This window comes from Ailuropoda melanoleuca, chromosome 2 (assembly GCF_002007445.2).
Source record: "Ailuropoda melanoleuca isolate Jingjing chromosome 2, ASM200744v2, whole genome shotgun sequence".
Classification (NCBI taxonomy): Eukaryota; Metazoa; Chordata; class Mammalia; order Carnivora; family Ursidae; genus Ailuropoda; species Ailuropoda melanoleuca.
The window spans coordinates 59846929-59861772 of record NC_048219.1 but is presented as its reverse complement, the minus strand read 5'-3'; the positions used below and the strand labels follow the sequence as shown (position 1 = coordinate 59861772).

The following is a 14844-nucleotide window of genomic DNA, read 5'->3' as shown; positions in this document are numbered from 1 at the left end:
TAATCCTGTGCCAGGAACCAGGGGCAAAGACCAGATACATATTGTACCACTTGTAGCACAGAACTGCATAAGAACAGTCACACCTGAGGGCTAATTCTCCTGCAATTTGAAAGAGTGCACAGCAGTTCACCTAGAAGGTCAAACTCACCTTCAAAGCCCAATCGAGATAGTCATTTAAGCCACTGATTTCCTGAGTCAATGACTTAACATTCTTCCTAAGGAAAGCCTTTCCTGACCACTCTGACCAAGCCCATCACAATGAGCTCTTAGTTTTCTCTCCCTCGGTTCACAGTGCTTATCACACACCTTCATGCAGTTGTTCAATTAAAAGTTTATTTCCCTCTAAACTGCAAGCTCTATGAGGTCTGGTCTACTGTACCATGCTGTATCCCCCTGTGTTCTTACAGGCAGAAACTGCTATTAAACATTAAATGGATGGATAAAAGAATCAAGATTAGATCCCCTTGCTTGGAGCAAAGACCACAGCAACTTTCTACAATCACCACATCATCTTGTCTTCAATTCTCCAAATTCCATTTGACATACAAAGGCCCCTGAGTCATTTAGCAGATTCAACCCCTATCAGCAAAGAAGAAAGATTTAGCTCAGCCATGGCATTAAGAATAATTTCAGGTCGTTCAGGGCATACTGAAGTGAGAAAGTAAGGTCAGGCTTCTAAAAGAACCCACCAATAATGAATAGGAATCAGGTAGAATGCCCACATCGCAAAGGTGAGACAGTGTTTCTGCACCCTGGCTTGGCTTTGGGCTTCAGAACTCGGCAGGGTTCGGCAGCTTCATTTGGTGTTAGCAAAGCAGAGAAACCATGTTCCCTCTGGGAATTTTAGAGTTTTGATGGCTTCTCAGGAGACCAAAGTCACATTCCCCATCTGGAAGTTTAACACATGACTTCTAAATCAGGGTGGGGCTTTGTCTGGCTCAGTGACAAATTCAGCTGCATAAGAAGCATAATCTCTGGGTTAGTGACCTAAGTTTCTCCTTTGTACACAGCAAATGAATCTACGGTTATTTCTTAGCAACCAAACTTGAAAGGCAGAAAGATTGTGCCAAGAAAGCTAATGGTGTGTTTTTCCCCCCTCTGTTCTTTTTTCTTCCCCTTACCACACACAAGAAATAATGTTTTTCCATTCATATTTGACAACACCACCTGTTTTTATTGTGGAAAGTCTTACCCATTCAAGGAAGGCCACAACTTAGCTGCTGCTAGGTGAATGGATGTAGAAATAAAGAGGACCCTATGTACCACCAACTGTGTCATGGCCAGAGATGGGACCCCAACAGAAACTGTTATAGGATGTCATATCTTACATCCACTCTGACACTAGGTGCATTTGACAATCATGACCTCGCCTCTGCAAAGGTGCAAAGCATCATTCCTGATGTTGAAGGGAATAGAAGGGTGTGTGTCAACCTCAGACTAGACCCTCAAAAGGAGCTCATGCTTTCGTGAAATAAAGCATGAATACAGGAAAGCTCAAACGGATTACAGTTGCATCTTAGGGCAATATATACAAAGGGAATAATAGTTACTGCATAGGAGTTATGAGTGGTCAAGAAAGATGCAAAAGATTTATCTAGGTGGGAGGCAAAGGGATAAGAGGTTGAAGGGGGGAGAATTAATAATAGGGCACATAGTATTTAATGTGGGGGAATGGAGGAACAAATAAAGAAGGTAGGAGAATGCCAAGGTGAATTTTAGAAGTTAGTGAAGAAACATATACTGATGGAATGGAATTTTTGAGACAGAAATAATGGAGATAAGTAGATGACAGTTAAATAGTAAAGAATGGAATGGAATTTTTGAGATGGAAATAATGAAGATAAGTAGATGATGGTTACATAGTAAAGAAAGTCTCCAATGTCAGGCTAAGAACTTTCCAAGACATAGCTCAGGCCTTATTAGTGCATGACAGGCACCGAGAAATGATTGTTTCAGAGTCACTTAATGTCAGTTTAATTTCACTTTTAGAATCAATAGCCAAATATTTTTATGAGAGCAGAAAGTAATTTAGATTTGTTCATATAACCAGTAGGGAACAATTGATGGCATCTAAGCAGGGGAATGATGGAAAAAATACACTTACAGGCATATTAGTGTGTATTAGGGAAATTAATTTGAAAGCATCAGGAAGAATTCATTGCAGGGGGTTTGACAACAAGAGCAGGAGGCCTATTTCTATATTAGGGTAGATGTCAGATCACCTCATAAAATAAAACATAAATGGACTGAAAAACTAAAATCTCAAGTAGAAAAATAGTTAGGCTTGAAACAATTAAACTTTCAGGGGCACCTGGGTGGTTCGGGCGGTTAGGCATCCGACTCTTTATCTCAGCTCAGGTCTTGATCTCAGGGTTGGGGGTTCAAGCCCCATGTCTGGTTCCACACTGGGTGTAGAGCCTATCTAACAAAAAATTTAAACTTTCAGGGTAGCCAGTCAAATGATGCACCTGGACAAAACAATTAGATTTTGAGGGAGCAGACTTTTTAGATTTCACTGGTGCTTTGAAAAGAAATGGATTTGATCAGTTGTTTTTTTTGTTTTGTTTTTTTGACACTAGATGGTACCTGAAAACTTTGGTGAAATTAGATGCTTTGGGGTAAAAATATCACTTTTAGAATGAACAGCCAAATACTTCATGCAATGCTGTAATACACAAGAAAAGTCATTTAAAAAACACACACAAAATGGTGCCAGACAGACTAGTGGCCATGTGAAACACACCATAAGTAAGCCATCAGCTTAAGAATATCCTGGGCCCTTCTTTTGGAAAAATCCTTAGGCATTATGTCACTCACCATGCAATCAAGCCTCTGCTTAAAATCAAGTTACAATTACTCTAATTATGGGCCAACATTTCATTTGTTTCACAACTGGTACCTCATCAAAGAGTTCTGTAGACAACTTCACCACAAGGTAACTTAATTAACTGCAGTGCCAAAGGTTTTTTTGGTTTTTTTGTTGTTGTTGTTGTTTTTAAAGTTTTCTTTGGGCAACCAATTTGCCAGTTCAGGCATCAGAAATCTTCCTACTATAAAAATTACTCCAGGAACTAAATCAAAATCAAACCCAAATGCTTTCATCCATTACAAAACAATATTCTTCTTTCATAAATGCTTTATTTAAATATTTCCCAGCAACAACAGTCTGGTGTGGACAAACCAGGAAGTGAAACCAAGTATGATCACATTGTGAAAGCCGAGGAAAATGAAAGAATACGCTGGAATTAGCTGAGGCACTATTAAAATTTCATTTGAAAGTCCATTCCTTTGGAAACTTCAATTTAATTAAAGCAGCAATAAGAGGAATCTCAAAAGCGTAAGTCTTCATTTTGTTGTTTGGCAATTTCCCCAATATTCTATGCAAATGTCTTGTCCTGCAGCCAGACTGGGTCATCTCAAGAGTGAGCACTCGCCCAGCCCGCCTGGTGAGTGGAGAACACGGTTTCAAGCTAACATTTTCCACACCACTAATTCTACTCTGAAACAAAGCAATCGCAAATCCTTAATGACCTGCTTTGGAGAAACGTAACCCTGGCTTTTAAGGTAACGAGCAAATCCCACGTCTTATAATTGTTTTGCAGGGGTTCCTATCATTCCCTTACCCTCCACAAATTATGAATTCCCTGAAAAAAGGAACTGTATTTTACTGTTTGATTAGTTTGTTTTTTAAGTGAGTACTAAGACCCAGTGGCGCAGGCATAGTAAGAGTTGTGCATACCTAATGGTTATTCTTACTGGCCAAGGACAGTGTTACCCAGGAAGAGTGGCCAGTTGGTATTTTTCTTCGAAGGTGGACACTAAGCAGAATGAGAAACTCCTGCACTCTACCATATCTCTTGTTCCCAGGAAACTGCCTGTGGGAGAGGGGCGAGAAGATAGCCTTGCAAAAATGAGTTCTTATTTGCTGATTATTATTCTTTATTCTTATTAATTTTAAGTATGATTTGAATAAGTTTAATATTATAATGCTATATTTTTGGATATTTCTTAGCAATTTAAATAAATAGTTCCTGGAGGTACCTATGACTTTCTCAAGGGATCAGGCACCCCCGTCACTGCACAAACACATTGCAAATGTATCAGCGTCACTCTGCAGAGGAAGCAGACACGCTCCTGCTACGTGTGACAAGGAAATTTAAAGGGAAAGGGAAATGTGAATAATTACAAGCAGTGATAGACAAATCCACTGGCATGTACATGTGTGCATAGAAACATATTGTGTGGGTAGTGAATCCAACAAACATTTGAGAGCCTACTCTGTGCGAGAACTGTGACTCTTATGAAAGTGAGGCAACTCTACTGCTGGGGTATAAAAAGGTTGCAGAGACGGCCTCTCAGCTCGTCCATGGACCCATGAAAGAAGTCAGTATTGAGGGGGCCAATTCCCTAGATGGGCTTTTTCTCGCTGGTCACCTTGTTCTCTTCTTGCTGCTCTCTCACTCCCTGTACAGTTCTTTCCTATCGTGCCTGAAACTTTACACTTTGATTCATTAGATTCTCTTGATGGGAAAACTTATTAAATGTATGCTATGATGTGGGATGGATAAGACAAGAAGGAATAATAGTAACTGAGATTCATTTTATTTTTGTGTTTCATCTTAGATCAACCCCTAAAATATGCATAAAAGTTAGGAAGATGAGAAATACACTCTAAGTGATTAGGCAACGGGAAAATATATTATCAACATCAAACATCAATATCAAAATATATTACAAACGGTATGTAGTTGAAACAAAAATGAGATACAGCTGCATGATGCTTTAAAGTTTATGGAGCATTTTTTCCCCATAAGTCATTTAAATCGTTTGCTCAATTTTATGATAAGGATACCAGTTCAGAGAGGGAAAAACAAGTTGTCCAAGCCACATTTTGTGAACATGAGCTTGATCCCATAACTGATACCAACCATCGTGTTCTTCCTACCGTCCAAAGCTGCCTCGTACAAAGGTCAACAAAGGGACTAAAGAAAGCAGCCTGGGCAATGTGCATCTGAGCCTGTAGGGACAGGCAGGAGTTGGATCAGAAAGAAGAACCCCAGCTGTAGAAGAACCAGAACAGAGAGATCTGGAAGTTATGAAGAGCAACAGGCAGCAGGTCCCACTGAGGAGAATGTCCATAGTCAGAGGCAGATGACTTCACAAACAAGTGACATAGAGGACAGTTAGGATTAAGATTCTAGAATGAAGAATATGGCTTGACTTGACTCACAAAAGAGAACCATGAGAGACTCTAAAAAAGAATGCAAGCCATGTTTCAAAAGGACTAACCTGGGGGTGGGGGGCACAGGAGATACAGGGGGCAGGAGAAGAGAGTGAGACAGAACGAAGGCAAGGGAACCAGGTAGGACCCTACTGTAGTAATTCAAGAACTAAGTAGCGAAGACCTGAACGGGGGAGTGTCAGTGAAAACGACAAGGGATGAAGGAATTTAAGTAGTAGTATGAGGGGAAAACCTGACAAATATTGGCTGGTGAGAGAGATGGGGACAGGAAAGAGGAATTAAGCTAGGCTGGTAAAAGGCTTTATTGTAAAGTGCTAGTTAATATGCCAATGTTCACTGGAAGACCAATGAGCAAGCCCATGAATTTTGCTCTTTCGCTCTAAATCAAGGATAATTTATTAGCCTAATTAAGGTTTAAAACCTTTATAAGGAGTCAGGCATAGCTAAGTTTTGACTGAGTGTTGCTCTCAAGAGTGAAGCTAGTAGGAAAGCTGAGCAAGGCGAGATGAAGGGACATTTAGGGTCATGTCATAAAGAGACATGGGCACCATGTCCATGGAGTCAATGAGGGGTTTTATGCAAGGGAGTGACATGATATGGTCAGTGTCAAATTTTAAGTTTAGAAATTTAGAATTTGCAGCTTTGGTGGTAGCAAGGAGGATTCATTAGAAGGGGAAATATACAACATAGGTAGAGAACCAGATTAATAGTCCAAGGGGTAAAACAAGAAAGAAGGTTTGAACTAAGATGTGCCTAGATGGGAGGAGAAAAGGGTATAAAAGCAAACACTTTTAAGTATCTTCAGGCAGGTACTCTACTAAATAGCTTAGGGACATGGATTCTAGGGTTTCTCAGGTATTGATCAGAAGGACCTGGAGGCAGACTAGATGTTCAGGACTCCCACGGCTCAAGGACAAGTGACCACCCTAGTCTTGGCCAAGGGTCAATGGTGAAAATTTGTGGAGGAGAGTGATGAGTGTGGTTTTTAAAACACTGAGTTTGCAGGATGCTCTAGGAAGAGGAGAACATATAAATGAATTTGTTACACTGCACATTTTTGGCACTGACTTTGGCTAATACTGGGTTTATAGAAGCTTGGTAACTTGGAAAAAATTATTTAAAATAAAAAAGTTACAGTAGCCTGGGTCCATCTCCTATAAAAAATTCATTTGTACCTTCCTTTCTAAATATTTCCATTTAAGGATAAGACTAAATTTTTATGAAGACAATCAGCTTGATTAATATATAAAGTCTGTATTTTGTCACACACACACACAAACACACACAACCACTTTGCTTTGAATGGCTTCCACTTGTCTGTCCAACTGGAGGTAAACAGGATTGGAAGTAATCAAAGACACCTGACAGTAATCAAAGCCTCCTTGTTGTAGGGGCTCCATTGCCTTCCTGGTCGTGAACTGCCAACACTCTCACAAAATATGTAAGGGCATATATTTCATTTTACTTCAGTGTTAAAAAAAAAAAAAAAAGCTGCTACCTCTCCCACAGTACTTCAACTTTCATTTGTGCTCTAAACTTAGTGGTGGTAAAAAGAGTGAATATATTTGGTTTACCAACAGAGTTAAAGGAAACAGAAAGGAATTCCTGATGTGGTGTGTTTCGTATCTTTATAACTATCATCTTTGCTAGCTTTGATAGACTTGGAAAATGTATCCTTGGGGAATCTAATTCTGGAGAATATTTCCTGTTTTGCTTTTCTCTAATTCATCTCTGTTTAATGTACTATACAATTATTTAGTCTATTGTCTAGATCCACCCACTAGGCAGTAAGCTCTGAGAACACGGGGCTTTTACCTGTAGGGCGCACTGAGGTATGCCCAGCCCTTAGCCAGATAGTAGGAGCTCAATAAGTTATGGTGGAGTGAATCAATAATAGTCCTGCGATTCTTATACTTCAAGAATTTAACATGTGTTTTTCCTTAGCATTCATGTCTCAAGCTGCATGCTTCAACTTAATCTTGAACCATGATTTCTCTTTATAGACTCTGAAGAAATTCCTTCAGGACTTATGCCGTGGTGGGACCCAGAGGGCACTGAAGATTATGGGTACAAAGGAGTTGACAAGGGGAAAACTGCAGCCAGGTCTCAAAACGTCCCAGGTTCTCCTGGTGACCCCTCTGTCTAGCTCTGTCTTAGAGGGATGAGTCATGGTTCTTGTCCTTCTCGTGCTACTCTCACTTCCGGTTTCCTGATCTCAATTCCTCTTTCAGTCTAGGCTTCATTTTGTTATTCTGACCCAGGTTACCTGAGTTTGACATCTGTTGTTTTCATTGCTTGACACTTTGATTTTTTTTTCCCCCTGTGGTTAAACCTACAGAACAGTTTAGGTCTGTCTTTCTACATGGACCAGAGACTCACATAACTTAAAATTACAAAACAGATATTCTAGGCCACTTTCTTACCATAAATTTAGGGAAAAAGAGATATATTCTATGTAATCTATGCTACACATTTTCCATTTGATGTCTAGACACGTGTGAGGAAATACACTTTGTGTTTGTGCACTCTTTGTGAAATGCAGTCAGTACGTAACCTATGCTATGTTTCTGAAGTCACTGGATTGGGTCTAATTGAATTCATAGGCCAACAATTCTGAACACATCGCTTGTATCAGCAAGGCAATGTTTAGAAAGGCTCTCGTCATCTGCACAGAAGACAATTCACTTGACAGCGTTCCTTTCTTGAGCAATGACTCAAATCAGCTAGACTGAAAATAAATCTAAAGGGTACACAGCTGTCATGTAATCTGAAGTAGACCGTTGGCAATAACTTGATTCATTTTCTCCTATTTGTACAACTGGTACTGCAAACAGGATTGCAATCCAACAAATGCATTTTCCCCCCACTGTGAAGAGAAAGCTTTTCAGTGTCCTAGGGAGGGTTCTCCTGGATTCCTCTGTCCTCATGGGTATGGCAAACTGCACATCGTGATTTCTTGATTTTATTTCATAAGAAACAGCCATTTAAACTCAGTGATCTATGTGAACCAGCTCCAAATAGGGCTCTACAATTAAAGAATAACACCTCATCAAAGGAATGTTAGCATCAAAGTTTGAGGGACCGATAGGTACCAGACTATCTACTGGGAAAAGGCAACTTATTTATTGCCATTGTAGCATTCCTTAATTGTTGTTTTTAACTTTTTATTATGGAAAATTTTAGACATACGTAAATGTAAAGAGAAGGATATAATGAAGTCCATGTGCCCAGCACTCTGATATAACCCATCCTCACTGGATTACTTGAAATAAATTCTAGAAATCATATTTTATCTGTTCTATTTCAGAATGTATCTCTAAAAAGTAAAGAGTCTTTAAAACAGATAACTAGAATACCCTAATCATACCCAGTGTGCTGGTAGATACTCAACAATCAGTTCTCCAGGGGGAAAGAAAAGGCCCTGATTCGCAGTCTTTGCCAGTTTGTATGGCATAACTATTCTCACCACAGCCAATTTCGAGCTACTGACATGATGGCTCTGAATGTGGGGCTGGGAAGAAATGCACAGACACCATGACGTGGGACTTGCGCTATGCAGATGCATGAGACAGAAGTACTCTTAGGATGGGGCGCCTGGGTGGCACAGCGGTTAAGCGTCTGCCTTCGGCTCAGGGCGTGATCCCGGCGTTCCGGGATCGAGCCCCACATCAGGCTCCTCTGCTATGAGCCTGCTTCTTCCTCTCCCACTCCCCCTGCTTGTGTTCCCTCTCCTGCTGGCTGTCTCTATCTCTGTCAAATAAATAAATAAATAAAAAAAAATCTTTAAAAAAAAAAAAAAAAGAAGTACTCTTAGGAGCATGGATAATAGCAAATTACAGTAAAATCATTAGGAAGTGATGAGTTCTGAGTATCACTTTTATTTTAATAGCTCAAGTGTCTATAATTTAACTGTTTCATGGCTGTGTTTAACAGCTGGCTTGCAGGAGTTCCTGAGAATAAACCATGGCTCTTGTCTGCTCTAGCACGCTACTGAATTCACACCCAAACAATTAATAATTCCTTAATACTACCAACTCTCCAAATCTCTGACATGTCTTTCCTCTTTTCTCCTCAGCAGTAGAGAAACATTTTAAACAGGAGAAGAAGGAACTTTGCTTCAGAAAGCTACCGTAAAGCATCAGGCTTTCCAGATGGTTCAGAGCCACCACGTATAACTCAGTCTGCTGTTAAAATCTGTTTTGTTTTCAGGAGATTAGATTCCACCACACACACGTACCTTCATATTACTGGAGAATCATGGTAATGATTCTATTTCTTTTTAACTGCCCACTCCTAGGCCCATGAGAGAGAAAGAGAGCGTATGGAAAGGGGTAGGAGAGGGACTTGGTAGAAGGGAAAATAAGTCCCCTCCAGGTAGACAAGCTTAAGTTAATGAATCTTCTGCTAGGAAGATTCTCAACAAGATGTGAGATACTCTTCTGTGCCCGAGGTGTCCCACCATGGAAACTTGGGTTTGTAAAAAGCTATTTTTTAACGTGCCTTCCAGGACCAAATATACCAGATGAGATGAAGTGGGACCTACACAGATTGAAGTGGGTTGTGGCCATCCTTGCATCCTCATGAGAATCCCAGGCTGTACTATAACTCTGCCTTGACCTCATGATAAGACTCAAGTCCAGTCAATGAAGTCTAGTGTCTATCAGTACTCACCCAGACTCCACAGGATATAGTCACGAATGCCCTCTTCTTCCAAATCTGATACCCAACTGCCTTCCCAACATCATTCCCCACTGTGCCTGTGAAAAAACCCTTTATTCCAGGTAGGCCAGCCATACTCACTTCCTGTGCCATTTTTTTAAACTTTTTATTAGGAACATAATTCCTAACACATGCAAAAGTATCGATAATAGTGTAAGGAAGTCCCAATGTCTCCACCCAGCTTCAACAATTATCAACTCCTATTATACCCACGCCCAAGATTATTTTGAGTCCTCCTGGATAAATCATTTCATCCACAACTATTTCAGTATTATATCCATTCTTTCCTGCACACCTCTGCTTAGACATTTCCTCCCCCACCCCCATCTTTCCTAATTCTATGTCATCATGCAAGGTCTCACCTCCTACGTTGTTTCCACTGAACTTGTCACTTAGTCATGTCACGTTGGGGCATCTCTCTTATTGCTATTCTGTGGTTCTTTACCTCTTAAATCGTTCACTTATAACATCCTTAGCCTGGAAAGCAGGAAATCTCTCTCACCACACATATACAGCAATAACAAATGCTTAGAAGGGAAAGAATTAAAGAATAATACTTTGGTTTTAAAAAGTGCATTACATTTGGTCCAACAATTTTACACAGTATATTGACCAAATTCCTTATATGAGAAATGTCTCATGGCACAGACCAGGATACGACGGCACAGTATGACAAGGCAGAAATAACACTGGACATGGAGTTAAAGAGCCTGGGTTCTCCCCACCCTTCTGTTTGTGTGTTATTTTGGGTCTGAATGACTTCTCAGAGCCCACCCATAAAATAAGAATTAACTGCAGTTATCCTCCCCCTTTCCCTCACTGGATTGTCAGAATCAAATGCAATTATACATGTAAAAATAGTTTTGTAATTGATAGAGCATGTTGTCGATACACACCATTACCTGTAAATACAGAAATGTTTGGCCATATGACTTGACAACAAGGAAAACTGCTTTAGATTCTGAATGTAGGAGGGAAATTTAAGCTCTCAACAGGGAAAATGGGAATGTGATAGGTAGTATAGAGATCAGGTGGGATTCAGAATCAACAGAATTAACCCTGGGAGGAATAGAAGAGCATACCTTTCTTTCTGAGACTTCAAAAACCATGGCCTTGTAATTAAAACAGACAAATTGAAGGAGCCCTAAAAAGAAATAGCAAAGGAAGCAAGATATATTGTCAGCTACTTAAAAAGAACCCTGTTAACATGAAATAAACGGAAAGGCAAAATTCATCATCCAATTCCCTCCAAACAAAACTGCAGAATTACCCAACAAAGTTGTTGCCATTCTAAGTTTATGCTCTCTCAGGACATTATCAAAGCCTTTGGCCTCTCAATTTTGCAGTCTGCTTTGCCAAAGAATAATCATTAATATCAAAGTGCAACCATTTATCGTATCACACCAAACACTACTTAAATTACAATGGAACCGTGGTCTCTCCTTCTCCCAGTAGAAAAGAGGATAGATGGCTTTATCAGAAAAACACTGTTGTACATACCATGCTACAAGCTGCACCAGTGTCCTGGGAGAGACGTTCAGCCTAGCTATGTCATCCATTGGAATGTTAATATTATAAGTTTCCTTGCAAGAAAATGAAAATTACAAGGGTTGGAAAAAAGGCTTACATTTTATAAAACTTTAAATAATCTTGGGGCACCTGGGTGGCTTGGTCGGTTGGGCGTCTGCCTTCCGCTCAGGTCATGATCCCTGGGTCCTGAGATTGAGTCCAGAGTCATGGGCTCTCTGCTCAGTGGGGAGTTTGCCTCTCCCTCTCCCTCTCCCGCTCCCCCTGCTGTGCTCTCTTGCACTCTGTCAAATAAACAAATAAAATCTTAATAAAAAAAAAAACAATCCAAAAAATGAAATAATCTTGGTCAAGGTAGAAAAAAGTTTTTCAACTCTGGACATGAATGCAATTTAGCAATAGTTGGTGAAAACAACAGCTGCTAAACCTGGTAAATCCAAATGAGATTATTAGGTTAAAATCACAGAAATACGCAGAGGATATTTCAAAATTCCCAGCACACTGACAACAAAGCACTAACGCAGAATCTCATTAGGAAAGGAAACATTTTGTTTAAAAAGAAGGTTTTTTTTATAAGACTTCACCACGTGTAACTTCTCTAAGGACTTTCCTGAAGAGGAAAAATACAAGAATTGTAAGGGTAAACTAGAGAACAAGAATGTCCTTCCTCTCCCCCCTCTCCCCCTGCACATACCAGGTAAGCCCTGTGTGACCTTACACCCTGCTCTCCATAAACACACACACTCACAGAGATTTTTCAAATTATGCTTTGTTTTCCAAAAATGAGATGATTAGAATAATCCTTCTCTCACATAGACCCATTTAAAATAAGGAAACCATATCAGTCACTGATTCTGTTACCCTCATGTATAATAGGAGAAAACAAAACAAAACAACAAGCCCACAAAGGAATTCTAGGACTTTTAGCAAGTGAAAAGAATTTTATAATGTCTCAACTTGTGTGATTTTGAGTATCACTGTCCCAAAGATGGTCAATTTGCATGAACGATTTTTCAAGGTTAAAGTCTACCTATCTCCAAATATCCATCAAAAATGTAAAACCATAGTTCTTTGGGGTTTGGTTTTCTTTTTTACTTGTCCATCTGCTGAATAATTCAAAATTGAATTTTGGAGAATGGGAAGATTGAAAAAGTTTCAGGCTATTACAACAACTCAGAGGCGTTTCTGATCTGGTGCTGGGGCAGGTCTAATTTTTCCTAATTTGTCTATAGTGTGCCTATTTGATCAATAATTATACAAGCCTAATTTGTCAGCATTAAGCAATTTGACTGTACTTTAAAAATGACCAGGGAAAAACTCCATTTAAGCCTAATTAAGTGAAATGACAAATTATAAATTATCCAAAGAATCAGGCAGAACTTGCCCTACCAGTTCCTCCTAGGTAAATGAGACAAAAACAAGCCCAGTGTGGGAACACTTTGCCCCACAGAGCGGATGTGAGGCTGAGGTAGGTGAATGCCCGCAGTTTATGATAAGAATCAGGGAAGCTGGTGCTCATCACAAGGTCACCATACCTTAAATAGTCTTCTAAACCCTGTATGTCAATTAACTTACTCAAGGCTTCCAACAACTCCGTGAGGGTTGTTTTTGGAGATGAAGCAAGGGAAGCCGAGCTGTGTGACTGACCTAAGCCCGCACAATGAGGAAACTCATAATAGCACTACGAGCATGAATGGGAATAATCTTCCAAGAAATCTTTGAGAAGAATAAAAAGGAGCTTACCTAGTGGAACCAACAAAAGACAAAATAAGCACATTTGTTCATGCCCTCCTTCATTCAGTAATAAGTGTAGCAGAAGTCTGAGCAAAATGACAGAGCAGAGTGAACTTGAATCCTGCCTCCCATCTGCCTTAACTTTAGCCAGGCTACACAGTCGGCCAGAATGCTGGCTTCTTAATTGCAAAAAGAGAAATAATTCTACCTGGCCTACTTTCGACCTTCACATTGATGATACCATCAAAAGCAATGGAAACTCCCTCCGCGTGGGAGGGATCAGAGAACAGTCGCCCACAAAGGAGTAAACTCCTCACAAATACAAGCTCTGTTCTCCTCTGGCTACAGAATATACCCAACGTGCCCACAGTTTTCAGGCCTTCTGGAAGACAAGAAGCTGTCCTGCGTGGAGTGATGCCCTGGTGTCAGCAGACCTCTCCTGTGCATAGTGTCCTTATTCTTGCCACAGAACAAATATTACTTCTCCTCAGTCTCTTCTCATTTCCAGTCACGGGATATCCACGCTTAGAACTTGCCTTAGTCTATAACAAACTACCATAGATGGGGGAGGGGGGCTTCATCAACAAATATTAAGTTCTCACACTTCTGGAGACTGAGAAGTCCAATATTAAGATGATTAAGATGCTACGGGACTCAGTGTCTGGTGAGAACTTGCTTCTTGGTTCACAGACAAATCTTTTCTTCACCATGTCCTCACACGGTAGGAGGGGCAGGCAGCTCTCTGGATTCTCTTTTATAAGGGCTCCCCCCTCATGACCTCGTCACCTCCCAAAGGCCCCACTTCCTAATGCCATCACCTTGGAGCTTAGGTTTCCACATATGAATTTGGGGGCGGGGGAAACAAGTAGTCTATAACAGAAGCTATGATTTTTAAACTTCTGCTAATATAACGTATATTCACCAGTACTCTGACATTTGAGGCTTTGGGGGGACCAAGAGGTAATCAGGAGAGAACTTAATCCTTTCCTTCTATGAAAAACGATTGACAAGTTAGGAGTTAACCGTCAAACCAGTAAAACTTCGGTGAGCATAGCTGGCATTAATTGCCACAGGATCCTTGTGAGGAAAGGAAATGGGACTATTTAATCTTACGACTTCTTTCTCAAGTTTCTTCCATATTAGTCTCCCCTCTTCCAACCCCACTGCTCTGCTTGGTCTCCCAAGATGTCCTCTCTTATCTCCAACACATCCCCAATACAGCTGCTGGCATTACTTCCCAAAACAAATCTGCCATCTCCTCTGGTTTCAAAATCTTCCTTGTGGCTCCTCCTGATTAAGCTGTGTGCTTCTATATTGGGTTAAAAGTGCGTCTCCAAGCCCACCCCAGGCGGAGGCTGAGCCAGAGTCAGCTGGCTCTCCAACTACCACTCCAGGGATGTCTTCATTCCATGAAGAGGGAAAGCTGCCTTTGGTGGCAAGGCATACACCGTGTAGGTATTTAAGAAAGTCATAAAGTGTGGGGTTGATTCTAAGTATATTTTCACATCAGCGTGAAAGCCATTACAGCAGATAACAAAACAGGCAAAATGCACGTTTATCAGGTAAAAAGAAAGGACCCACATGGCCAAAGAAATAAGTTATAGCTAGAAGGAACTTCAGGT

The 14844-nt window shown here is 40.4% G+C and overlaps 1 protein-coding gene across 10 annotated transcripts in view; it reads right to left on the bottom strand.

Annotated features, from left to right (window-relative positions):
• Positions 1–14844, bottom strand: part of LRRC8B (leucine rich repeat containing 8 VRAC subunit B) — a 66487-nt gene that overhangs the window by 37137 nt on the left and 14506 nt on the right. For 2 of the 10 annotated variants that reach the window (XM_034653847.1, XM_034653849.1), the window contains exons 1-3: positions 11589–11623; positions 11044–11105; positions 10324–10438 (exon numbers count right to left, since the gene is read on the bottom strand). The exons of 2 other annotated variants lie outside the window; for them this stretch is intronic. The gene's annotated coding sequence lies outside the window, so the exon portion shown is untranslated. Of the gene's footprint in view, positions 1–10323; positions 10439–11043; positions 11106–11461; positions 11545–11588; positions 11647–14844 lie in introns of those variants that run through there. 6 more of the 10 variants (XM_019803018.2, XM_034653844.1, XM_002922466.4 and 3 more) reach the window with 6 other exon arrangements.